This window comes from Choloepus didactylus, chromosome 3 (assembly GCF_015220235.1).
Source record: "Choloepus didactylus isolate mChoDid1 chromosome 3, mChoDid1.pri, whole genome shotgun sequence".
Taxonomy (NCBI): Eukaryota; Metazoa; Chordata; class Mammalia; order Pilosa; family Megalonychidae; genus Choloepus; species Choloepus didactylus.
The window spans coordinates 42,103,450-42,116,163 of NC_051309.1; the positions used below are offsets into that span (position 1 = coordinate 42,103,450).

General features: G+C 38.6%; 1 protein-coding gene across 4 annotated transcripts in view; it reads left to right on the forward strand.

Moving 5' to 3' along the window:
- The window catches only part of WDR19 (WD repeat domain 19), a 180,395-nt gene that overhangs the window by 75,242 nt on the left and 92,439 nt on the right, over positions 1 to 12,714 (forward strand). The gene's annotated exons all lie outside the window — the stretch shown is intronic.

Genomic DNA, 12,714 nt, shown 5'->3' on the forward strand with positions numbered 1-12,714 from the left:
ATTAGGGAGATTGGCCGGTAGTTTTCCCTTTTTGTAGCATCCTTGCCTGGTTTTGGTATTAGATTGATGTTAACTTCATAAAATGAGTTAGGTAGTGTTCCATTTTCTTCAATGTTTTGAAAGAGTTTGAGTAAGATTGGTGTCAGTTCTTTCTGGAAAGTTTGGTAGAATTCCCCTGTGAAGCCATCTGGCTCTGGGCATTTATTTGTGGGAAGATTTTTGATGACTGATTGGATCTCTTTGCTTGTGATGGGTTGGTTGAGGTCTTCTATTTCTTCTCTGGTCAGTCTAGGTTGTTCATATGTTTCCAGGAAATTGTCCATTTCTTCTAGATTGTCCAGTTTGTTGCCATACAGTTGTTCATAATATCCTCTTATAATTTTTTTAATTTCTTCAGGATCTGCAGTTATGTCACTCTTTTCATTCATTATTTTGTTTATATGGGTCTTCTCTCTTTTTGATTTTGTCAGTCTAGCTAGGGGTTTGTCAATCTTGTTGATCTTCTCAAAGAACCAGCTTTTGGTGATATTTATCCTCTCTATTGTTTTTTTGTTCTCTATGTCATTTATTTCTGCTTTAATCCTTGTTATTTCTTTTCTTGTACTTGGTTTAGGATTGGTTTGCTGTTCATTTTCTAGCTTCTTCAGTTGATCCATTAGTTCTTTGATTTTGGCTCTTTCTTCCTTTTTAATACATGCGTTTAATGCTGTAAATTTCCCCCTTAGCACTGCTTTTGCTGCATCCCATAGGTTTTGGTATGTTGTGTTCTCATTTTCATTCGTCTCTATATATTTAGCAATTTCTCTTGCTATTTCTTCTTTAACCCACTGATTGTTTAGGAGTGTGTTGTTTAACCTCCAGGTATTTGTGAATTTTCTAAGTCTCTGATGGTTATTGACTTCTAATTGTATTCCATTGTGGTCAGAGAATGTGCTTTGAATAATTTCAATCTTTTTAAATTTATTGAGGCTTGTTTTATGTCCCAGCATATGATCTATTCTGGAGAAAGTTCCGTGAGCACTAGAAAAGTATGTGTATCCTGGTGATTTGGGATGTAATGTCCTGTATATGTCTGTTAAATCTAATTCATTTATCAGATTGTTTAGGTTTTCAATTTCCTTATTGGTCTTCTGTCTGGTTGATCTATCTATAGGAGAGAGTTATGTGTTGAAGTCTCCCACAATTATTGTGGAAACATCAATTGCTTCCTTTAGTTTTGCCAGTGTTTCTCTCATGTATTTTGTGGCACCTTGATTGGGTGCATAGACATTTACGATTGTTATTTCTTCTTGCTGAATTGCCCCTTTTATTAGTACGTAGTGGCCTTCTTTGTCTCTCAAAACATCCCTGCATTTGAAGTCTATTTTATCTGAGATTAATATTGCTACACCTGCTTTCTTTTGGCTGTAGCTTGCATGAAATATTTTTTCCATCCTTTCACTTTCAGTTTCTTTGTGTCCCTGTGTCTAAGATGAGTCTCTTGTATGCAACATATTGATGGTTCATTTTTTTTGATCCATTCTGCGAATCTATATCTTTTAATTGGGGAGTTTAATCCATTTACATTCAACGTTATAACCGTGAAGGCATTTCTTGAATCGGCCATCTTATCCTTTGGTTTATGTTTGCCATATTTTTCCCTCTCTCTATTAATATCCTTTATTGTACCCTAACCGAATCTCTTTAGTACTGAACCTTTCTCCAAGTCTCTCTGTCCTGTCTTTGTTTCTCTGTCTGTAGGGCTCCCTTTAGTATCTCCAGTAGGGCAGGTCTCTTGTTAGCAAATTCTCTCAGCATTTGTTTGTCTGTGAAAAATTTAAGCTCTCCCTCAAATTTGAAGGAGAGCTTTGCTGGATAAAGTATTCTTGGCTGGAAATTTTTCTCACTCAGAATTTTAAATATATCGTGCCACTGCCTTCTCGCCTCCATGGTGGCTGCTGAGTAGTCACTACTTAGTCTTATGCTGTTTCCTTTGTATGTGGTGAATTGCTTTTCTCTTGCTGCTTTCAGAACTTGCTCCTTCTCTTCTGTGTTTGACAGTGTGATCAGTATATGTCTCGGAGTGGGTTTATTTGGATTTATTCTATTTGGAGTTCGCTGAGCATTTATGATTTGTGTATTTATGTTGTTTAGAAGATTTGGGAAGTTTTCCCCAACAATTTCTTTGAATACTCTTCCTAGACGTTTACCCTTTTCTTCCCCTTCTGGGACACCAATGAGTCTTATATTTGGACGTTTCATATTATCTATCATATCCCTGAGGTCCATTTCGATTTTTTCAATTTTTTTCCCCATTCTTTCTTTTATGCTTTCATTTTCCATTCTGTCATCTTCCAGGTCACTGATTCGTTGTTCAACTTCCTCTAGTCTTGTACTATGAGTGTCCAGAATCTTTTTAATTTGGTCAACAGTTTCTTTAATTTCCATAAGATCATCCATTTTTTTATTTAGTCTTGCAATGTCTTCTTTATGCTCTTCTAGAGTCTTCTTCATTTCCTTTATATCCCGTACTATGGTCTCATTGTTCATCTTTAGTTCTTTGAGTAGCTGCTCTAGGTGCTGTGTCTCTTCTGGTCTTTTGATTTGGGTGCTTGGGCTTGGGTTATCCATATCGTCTGGTTTTTTCATATGCTTTGTAATTTTCTGTTGTTTTTGGCCTCGTGGCATTTGCTGAACTTGATAGGGTTCTTTTAGGGTTTGTAGACCTATTGAAGTCCTTATCTCTAATTTATCACATCTACAGCTTCGTGGAGTACACTTTCTCTAACTAACTAGCAGGTGGCGTCCACGAGCCACCTGTTCTCCACAAGCCAGTTCTCCCCTGCTTAGCCTTTTTGGTGAGTGGGGGAGTGAGTCTTGTGGGGCCCAATTGGTGTACCAAGCTTGCGTGTGTAGTTGGTGTTGCCTGCCCTGTATGTGGGGCGTGTTTCTGGGCAGTCGGGGAGGGGGGGTTGCCCTAACAATCAAATCTCCCTGGTGATCCTAGAGTTTTAAAGCTGCTGCAATAGTCTAATCCTTCAGTTCAGTCCTGCCACAGTTTGTCTCTGCCACTGACCCACAAGTCCTTGGTATTGGCGTATGGCTTCTGAGACTTGCAAGTGGGCCCCTCTTCCAGGCCGTGCACCCCGGGTCCTCTGTTGAGGGATGACTGTGCTATGTCACAGGTGAGTACCGTCCCCCCAGGGCAGTTCTGGGCTGCTGGGCTGTGTAGGGAGGCTCCCAGTCTGCTCAAATGATGGCTGAATGGGCTTTGTTAATTCACACTGCTCCACCTTCCCAACTCTGGGACAATCAGCTGCGGTTGCAGGGAAGGCTAATGTCCACGCCCAGTTTTGTGGTGTGTGCCTGTTATTTGAAGCACTTCCGTCACACTGGGTTGTCTGGGGCAGCTCTGGACTATGGGGCTGGCGATGGGCAGGAGTGTTTCCTGTCCACCAGGATGGTGGCTGTGAGCGGACACCCCCCTTTTCTTGGGAAGTTGTGTTGTTTAGTGAATTTTCTCAGCCACTGGATTATTGCCTTTTGTCTCAGAGCTCTCTTAGTTCTGCTCTTGACTTGACGTGCCCAAATTGAAATTCTTTGAAGCTTTCTGTATTGGGCTTAGATTTCGCTGATCTCAGCAGTTCGACATTTTCATGAGTGTTGTATGAAGTATGCCCAAAGACAGATTGCTCTGTGGTGTCCAGTCCACGCAGTTCCTGGCTTTCTACCTGCTTTCCTGGAGGAGTAACTAAAACATACAGCTCACCAGTCTGCCATCTTGCCCCGCCTCCCACATTATTTTTTAAATGAGCATGTGTTTAAAAGCACATTTATTGCCATATAAGTGCCATAGAAGAGACTTTTTTAAATTCAAGTTTGACTTAAAATAATCAATCTATGCAATAATATACATCAGTAAGGAAGTCTCTTATATCAGGTAAATTGGAAAGTGATATGCTAAATAGTAGTACACACAATTTATTTGTATGATAAAGTCCAAATCTAACGTCATGCCATTTGATCTATAAATAAGCAGGGAAGGTACCACTGCCCACTAGAGATGAGGATAATGAAGTTTGAGAGGTTACTGAATTTGTTGCAGAGGTGAAATTTGAACAAGATTTCCTGATGCAAAATCCATTCTGTCTGCTATACCACATAGCATGCTGAAATAAGAATTCAAAGTGTAGTGATCTACCAGTAAAGCAGCATTTATTTCCATCTCATTCTTGAGTGGTTCTGAAAATACCATGTTTTTTTTAACAACTTTATTGAAATGTAATTGATATACAATAAGTGGGGCTATTTAAAGTATACAATTTGATAAATTTTGACATATGTATACATCCATGAAACACCATCACCTCAATCAAGATGGTGAACATATCCTTCACTACCAAAAGTTTTCTCATGCTCTTTTATGATTCGTCTCTTACCCTTTATGGCACTATAAATGAGGTGGTATTTTCTCGAGTTTTATATAAATGTAATCATACAGTATATTCTTTTGCCTGGCTTCTTTCACTTCAGCAAAATTATTTTGCAGTTCAGCCGTAGTGTTTGTGTATTAATAGTTCATTCCTTTTTAGTGCTGAGTAGTATTCCATGGTATGGGTGTACCACAATTTGTTTATCCATGAACTTATTGATACACGTTTGGGTTGTTTCCAGTTTCAGGGTATTTATAAACAAAGCTGCAATAAACGTTAATGCTCAAGTCTTTGTGTGGGCATATGCTTTCTTTCCTCTTGGATGAATACCCAGGAGTGGAATGGCTACATCACATGATGTGTGTATGCTTAACTTTTTAAGAAGGCAACAAACTGTTTGCCAAAATGGTTGTAGTATTTTATATTCTCATCAGCAGTTTATGAGAGTTCCATTTTCTCTATATCCTCACTGACACTTGATATGGTCAGTCTTTAATTTTAGCCATCCTAATAGGTATATAGTAATATCTCATTGTGGTTTTAATTTGCTTTTCCCTAAAGGACTGACTGAACATTTTTTCATGTGCTTTAGAAGAGTTTTGAAACATAAAATTATAAAAACTCTAGAAGAAAACATAGAAATTCTTTGTGATCTTGGGTTAGGCAAAGATTTCTTAGATATAATGCCAAAACACAATTCATAAAAGAATAAATTGATAAATTGAACATCAAAATTTAAAACTCTTCTAAAGACACTGTTAAGAGAATGAAAAGACAAGCACATACTGGGAGAAAATACTTACAAAGCATATTTCTGATAAAGGATTTGAATTCAGAATATATAAAGAACTCTCAAAATTCAGTAATAAGAAAACAAACAACCCAATTAAAATATGATCTAAAAATTTTAACAGACACTTCACCAAAAGTTTATAGATGGTAAATAAGCACATGAACTATTAATACACACAACACCATGGTTGGTGAAGTACAATTTATCAATTTATGGCCCATGATCCACTTTGGGTTGAATTTTACTTATACTGGGGTATGAATCAAAGTTCATTTTTAAAATATGGATATTCAACTATTCCAGTGCCATTTGCCTTTGTACTTTTGTCAAAAATCAGTTGTCCAGGCTCTCAACATGGCAGCATAGAGAGTAGTGGAAAGTTAGTTAGTCCCCTGGAGCAACTAATAAACAACCAGCAGTAACTGGTAAATGATTGGGAATAACTGCTGGGGGACAACCATGACTGTCCACACATTGTACACAGATCTGGATTGGGAGGAATGCCTGAGATAGCAGTGTGGAATCTGTGAGTAGAAACTGCACACCTGAGCCGGGAACCCCCTCCCCCCCACAGCAGCCCAAACTGCAAAGCCTCGCTGTGATAGAGAGCAGCACTCTCTGAACAAGTGAATATTCCTAGCCCAGCTCCAGCTGAGGTTTTAATTGGCAAACGTGGACTGCTCAATGCATGCTACAAATCCCCTAAAAGCGGACAGAGTCTTTTAGTGATGACTGACCTTGAAGAGCCAGGGACTTTCTGTCCCAGGAGAGACAGATCAAACTGGCCGACAGGTGAAACTGGGGGCCTTTGACTGGCCCTGAAAAGGGGCTTTCTGTCCCTTTTTCTCTCTCAAGCTGAGTGGCTCAGTGGAGAAAGCCTCAGCCATTTTCAGTTCGCAGTGCTCTGACCCAGATAAGGGTGAAGATAGCAGAGTCAGAGAGATAAAGAACCTATTTAAATGCAAATGAAAACTCCCTAGGGGGTGTATCTTCCCTAAAAGGAAGGAGATGGTGCCCAGCTCTACTACCCGCCTTCCATTCAGCACCAGACCCCTGGGGGGAAATAGCCAAAACAGAAACTAAGGACTAAGGGGACCACACTTCCTTATACCAGTCAGGAGCTACAGACTGACAGGCACCACCTGCTGGGCAGGTCAGGGAAAGCACAGTGGCTTGAGGCCTCACTGGGTGTGTCAGTTTTCTAAGAAACACCCTCAGGGAAACCTGGTACTGAATATTGCTCACTTCTGGGACCTGAGCCCATTCTGGTCTGAGAAAACCTGATTGGGGTAACCAAGGAAACCAGATGCCTAGACAACAGAAAACTACAAGCTACACTAAGAAAAACAAGGTTATGGCCCAGTGAAAGGAACAAAACTATACTTCAACTGAGATACAGGAATTGAAACAACTAATGCTAAATCAGTTCAAAAAGTTTAGGGAAGATGTGGTAAAAGAGATGAACCATTTAATGAAAACACTGGGCATACATAAGGTAGAAATCGAAAATTCAAAAAACCAACTGGCAGAATCTGTGAAAATGACAGGTACAACACAAGAGATGAAAGACACAATGGAGACATACAACAGCAGATCTCAAGAGGCAGAAGAAAACACTCAGGAACTGGAAAACAAGACACCTGAAAGCCTACACACAAAAGAACAGATAGAGAAAAGAATGGAAAAATATGAGCAACATCTCAGGGAATTGAAGGACAACATGAAATGCATGAATGTATGTGTCATGGGTGTCCCAGAAGAAGAAGAGAAGGGAAAGGGGGCAGAGGAAATAATCAATGAAAATCTCCCATCCATTATGAAAGACATAGTATTACAGATCCAGGAAGCGCAGTGTACTCCAAACAGAATAGATCTGAATAGGCCTACACCAAGACACTTAGTAATCAGATTATCAAACATCAAACACAAAGAGAATCCTGAAAGCAGCAAGAGAAAAGCGATCCATCTCATACAAAGGAAGCTTGATAATACTATGTGTGGATTTCTCAGCAGACATCATGGAGACAAGAAGGAAGTGGGGTGATATATTTAAGATACTGAAAAAGAAAAACCGCAACAAAAATCCTATATCTGGCAAAACTGTCATTCAAATAATGAGGGAGAGTTTAAAATATTCTCTGACAGATAATGAGACAGTTTGTAAACAAGATACCTGCTCTACAGGAAATACTAAAGGGAGCACTACAGACAGATAGGAAAAGACAGGAGTGAGAGGTTTGGAACACAGTTTTGTGTGATGGTAGCACAGCAATGTAAGTACACTGAACAAAGATGACTGTATGATTGAAAGGAAGGATAGGAGCATGTGGGACACCAGAAGTAAAGAGGAAAGATAAAGAGTGGGACTGTATAACTCAGGGAAACCCAGAGTGTTCAACAATTGTGATAAAATGTACAAATAGGTTTTTTCATGAGGGAGAACAAATGAATGTCAAACTTGCAAGGTGTTAAAAATAAGGAGGTATTGGGGGAACAATTCAATCAATGCAAACTAGACTATAATTAACAGAAACATTGTTTTATGCTTCATTTAATATAACAAAGGCGATATACACAAAGCTAAATGCATATAAGAGGGGGACATAAAGGAGGAGTATGGGACTCTTGGCATTGGTAATGTTGTCTGACTCTTTACTCTACTTTAGTTTAATGCTATCTTTCCTTTTGTTGCTTCCTAGCTGTCATTTGTTTTCATTTTTCTTTTTTCTCTCTCTCTCTTTTTCTTTTGTCTCTCTACCTTCTTTGACTCTTCCTTCTTTGTGGATGAAATAGAGATGTCCTTATATAGATAGTGGCAGTGGTGGTGAATACATAAATACATGACTATACAGGGAACCATCGATTGTTTATTTAGGACGGAATGTATGATGTGTGAACAAAACTGTCTTAAAAAAACAAAAAAGGTTGTAAAGTTGTCCAAAAGGGAAATAAAAATTTTAAAAAAAAATGGGTTGATGAAGAAATCTTGAGGATACTATATTGAGGGAAATAAGTCAGACACATAAGGACATATATTGCAGGGTCCCACTAATATGAACTAATTATAATATGTAAACTCATAGACATGAAATATAAGTTACAAGTATATAGAACAAGGCTAAAGAATGGCAAGCGGTTACTTATGAGCAGGATGTTCAACTAGGTTGAACTTAAATGTTTGGAAGTGGACAGAGGTGATGGTAGCACATTGTACGAATAACTAACAGTGCTGAATGGTGCGTGAATGTGGTGAATAGGGGAAGCTCAGAGTCATGTATGTCACCAGAGGGAAAGTTGGAGTTTAAAAGATGGGAATGTATAAAACAGTGAACCTTGTGGTGGGCAATGTCTGTGATTAACTGTACAAATATTGGAAATCTCTTTCATGAACCAGAACAAAGGTATGACACTGTAACTAGAAGTTAATAATAGAGCGACATATGGGGGAAAAATATACCTATTGCAAACTATATGCTACAGTTAGTAGTATTTTAACATTCTTTCATTAACGGTAACAAATGTACTATACCAATACTATGAGTCAGCAGTGGAGGGGGTGTGGTTAGGGGTATTGGAGGATTTGAGTTTCCTTCTTTTGTCTTGATTTCTTTTCTGGAATAATGAAACTGTTCTAAAAATTGAAAAAAAAAATGTGATGGATGCACAGCTATATGATGGTACCGTGGGCAATTGATTGTACACTTTGGATCTTTGGATAATTGTATGGTCTGTGAACAATCTCAATTAAAAAAAAAATCAGTTGTCCATATATGTGTGTATCTTTTTCATGACTATTCCATCAATCTATCTTATCACACTGTTTTACTTACTATAGTTTTATAGTAAGTCTTGAAATTAGGTAATATTAGCCTTCAACTTTTTTTTTTTCCGAAGTTGTTTTGGTCCTTTGCATTTCCATTCAGATTTTAAAATCAGCTTGTCAATTTTTACACAAAAGTGTGCTGGGATTTTTATTGGAATCATGTTGAATTTACAGATCTTTTGCCGTATTAACAGTATTCAGTCTTCCCACACGTGAACAAAGTATATATCTCCATTTATTTAGGTTGTCTTTAATCTCTTTTAGCAGTGTTTTGGAGTTTTCTGTTTATAGGTCTTCCACATATTTTGTCAGATTTATACCTATTTCATATTTTTTATGCTATCATACATGGCTTTTTTCTATTTCAATTTCTGATTGTTCATTGATAGCATATAGAAACATAATTGATTTCTTATTTATTAGTAATGTATACTGCAACCTAACTAAACTCATATATGAGTTCTAATAGCTTTTTGTAAATACCATTGTATTTTCTATAAAGATGATCATATCATCTGTGAATAAAGGTAGCTTTAACTTCTTCCTTTCCAATCTGGATGCCTTTTGCTTCTTTTCCATTCCTATGGCCATTGCTAGAATATCTAATACAATGTTAAATAGGGGTGGTGAGAGTAGATATTCTTGTCTTGTTCCTGACCATTACATATGATGTTAGCTATAGATTTTTTCATACATGCTCAGTATCAGGTTGAGGAATTTCTCTTTTGTTCATGGTTTCATGAAGAGTTTTTAATTGGATTTTGTTAAATACTCTTTCTCCATCCATTAGAATAATCACATGGTTTTGCTTTTTTAGTTTGTTAATATGGTAAATTACTACATTGATTGATTGTCAAATGTTAAGCCAGTCCTACAAGCCTAGGATACCCCCCCACTTGATTATGAGGTATTCTCCTTTTTATATATTATTGATTCATTTGTAAAATTTTGATTAGAATTTTTACATCTGTGTTCATGAGGGATATTAATCTGTTGTTTTCTTTCCTAATAATGCCTTTGTCTGGTTTTAATATCTGGGTAGTGCTGGCCTTTTAGAATGAGTTGGTCATCTTTAATTTTCTGGAAGAGCTTATGAGAATTAGGATTATTTTTTTCATAACAGTTTGATAGAATTCACCAGTGAAGCCTGTCAAATGATCAAGTGGTTCCTAAGCAGCATCTCAGTGGTACCTACTAGGTAGGCTTGCTGTACTTAGATCTGTCTGGTAAGGAGGCAACAAACCCAAATAAATATTCACAGTTAATTACTTGCAGAGACAGAAAAAGCAAAATTGGCATGGTTTCAGCTCCTTATGTCCCTAGCCCCACAGGATGTTACTAAATGGTAGGGCCAGATAGTAGACATCACAAGCAGTGTGAGAGCCAACTCTAAACTACAGCCATACGGTTTATAGTCTGTAGCTATACACTAGGGGGGTGAAGGGTTGTGAGTTGGAAAGTCTCATGCCTCACCAAAACCACAGAATCAGTTGAGAAAACCGCTTTGTGGAAGTTTCCCATAAGTTAGAGGCAGATGAGAAGCAAACTTATGACAGCTTCTCACAAGACTGCCTGTCTTTCTGTGTTCCTGGGACTATAGTAAGATGTGGATCAGACTATGACTGAGCCTTGCCTCCATGGCTGTGTGGAGACATACAAGGTAGCCAGAGTGCCATGGTAGAGCTGGTCCTCTATAGGGCCATCTGGGCCTAGAATTTTCTTTATGGGAAGATTTTAAACTACAAATTCAATTGCTTTAATAGATATCAGACTATTCAGATTATCTGTTTTCTTGAAGTTTGTCCATTCATCTGAATTGTTAAATTCATACCTAAAAATTATTCATAACTTGTCCTTATTATCCTTTTAATACCTATAGACTCTGTAATGATGTCACCTGTTTCACTCCTGATATTGGTAATTTGTGTCTTGTGTCTTTTTTTCTTGATTGGTCTGCATCACTGTTGTTGATCTTCTCAAAGAACCAGCTTTTGGTTTCATCGATTTTTGTTTACTGTTCTGTTTTCTATTTCATTGATTTCTGATCTGATTTTTATTTTCTTTATTTGACTTACCTTGGCCTTAATTTCTTCTTCTTTTTCTTGTTTTTTAGGATGGAATCTGGTTTGAGGGCATTTTTCTTTTCTAACATAGTACTTTAGTGCTAGAAAATTTCCTTTTAAGAACCACTTTAGCAGCGTCTTGCATATTCTGGTTATGTCGTGCTTTCATTTTTATTCGGTTCAAAGTACCTTCCAATTTCCCTTTTATTTCTTCTTTAAGAATGGGTTATTTGGGGACTCGGGCAAGATGGCGGCATAGAGAGGAGTGGAAGCTAAGTAGTCCCCCTGGAACAACTACAAAAAACCAGAAACAAATAGTAAATAATCCAGAATAACTGTGGGGGGACAAACGAGACCATCCATTCATCATACACCAACCTGAATTGGGAGGAATGCCAGAGAACACAGCATAAAATCTGTAAGTAAAACCTGCGGAACCAGGTCGGGAGACCCCCTCCCCCATAGCCCGAGCTGCGGAGCCTCGTGGTGCCAGAGAGAAGCTCTCTCCCAGCAAGCAAATACAGCTCAGCTGAGCTCCAACTGGGGTTTTAAGTAGCGAGTGTGAACTGCTCACTACAGGTACGCAGCCCCAAAAAACAGACAGAGGCTTTGGGTGGCGACTGACCTGGGAGAGCCGGAGAGTTGCTTTGGACTGGGTCTGAAGGGGACTATCTGTTTCTTTTTTGGCTCAGTGGAGAAAGCCCCAGTCATTTTCAGTTTCCAGGGCTGTGACTCTGGGAAGGGTGGAGACACCACAAGCAGAGAGCGAGACCATTGAAATGCTAATGACCTCCACCTGGGGGGTCTGTCTTCTCTAGGAGGAAAGGGGTGGGGTCCTTTCCATTCAGAACCAGACTCCAGAGCCTGGGGGAACACGGCCACACCTCCTCACACCAGTCAAGAATTATAGGCTAACAGGCGTCACCTGCTGGGCAGAAAAGCACAGTGACCCGAGGCATCAAAGGGTGGAGCAATTTTCTAAGACACACCCGCAGGGAAACCAGACACTGAATATTTCTTCCCTCTGGGACCTGAACCTATTCTGGTCTGGGAAAACCTGATTTGGATAACCAAGGAAACCATGCCTAGACAACAGAAAATTACAACCTACACTAAGAAAAACAAAGTTATGGCCCAGTCAAAGGAACAAACGTACACTTCAACTGAGATACAGGAATTTAAACAACTAATGCTAAATCAATTCAAAAAGTTTAGAGAAGATATTGCAAAAGAGATAGAGGCTGTAAAGGAATCACTGGACATGTATACGGCAGAAATCAAAAGTTCAAAAAACCTACTAGTAGAATCTATGGAAATGAAAGGCACAACACAAGAGATGAAAGACACAATGGAAACATGCAACAGCAGATCTCAAGAGGCAGAAGAAAACACTCAGGAACTGGAGAACAAAACACCTGAAAGCCTACACGCAAAGGAGCAGATGGAGAAAAGAATGAAAAAATATGAGCAACGTCTCCGGGAACTCAAGGATGAAACAAAGTACAATAATGTACGTATCATTGGTGTCCCAGAAGGAGAAGAGAAGGGAAAGGGGGCAGAAGCAATAATAGAGGAAATAATTAATGAAAATTTCCCATCTCTTATGAAAGACATAAAATTACA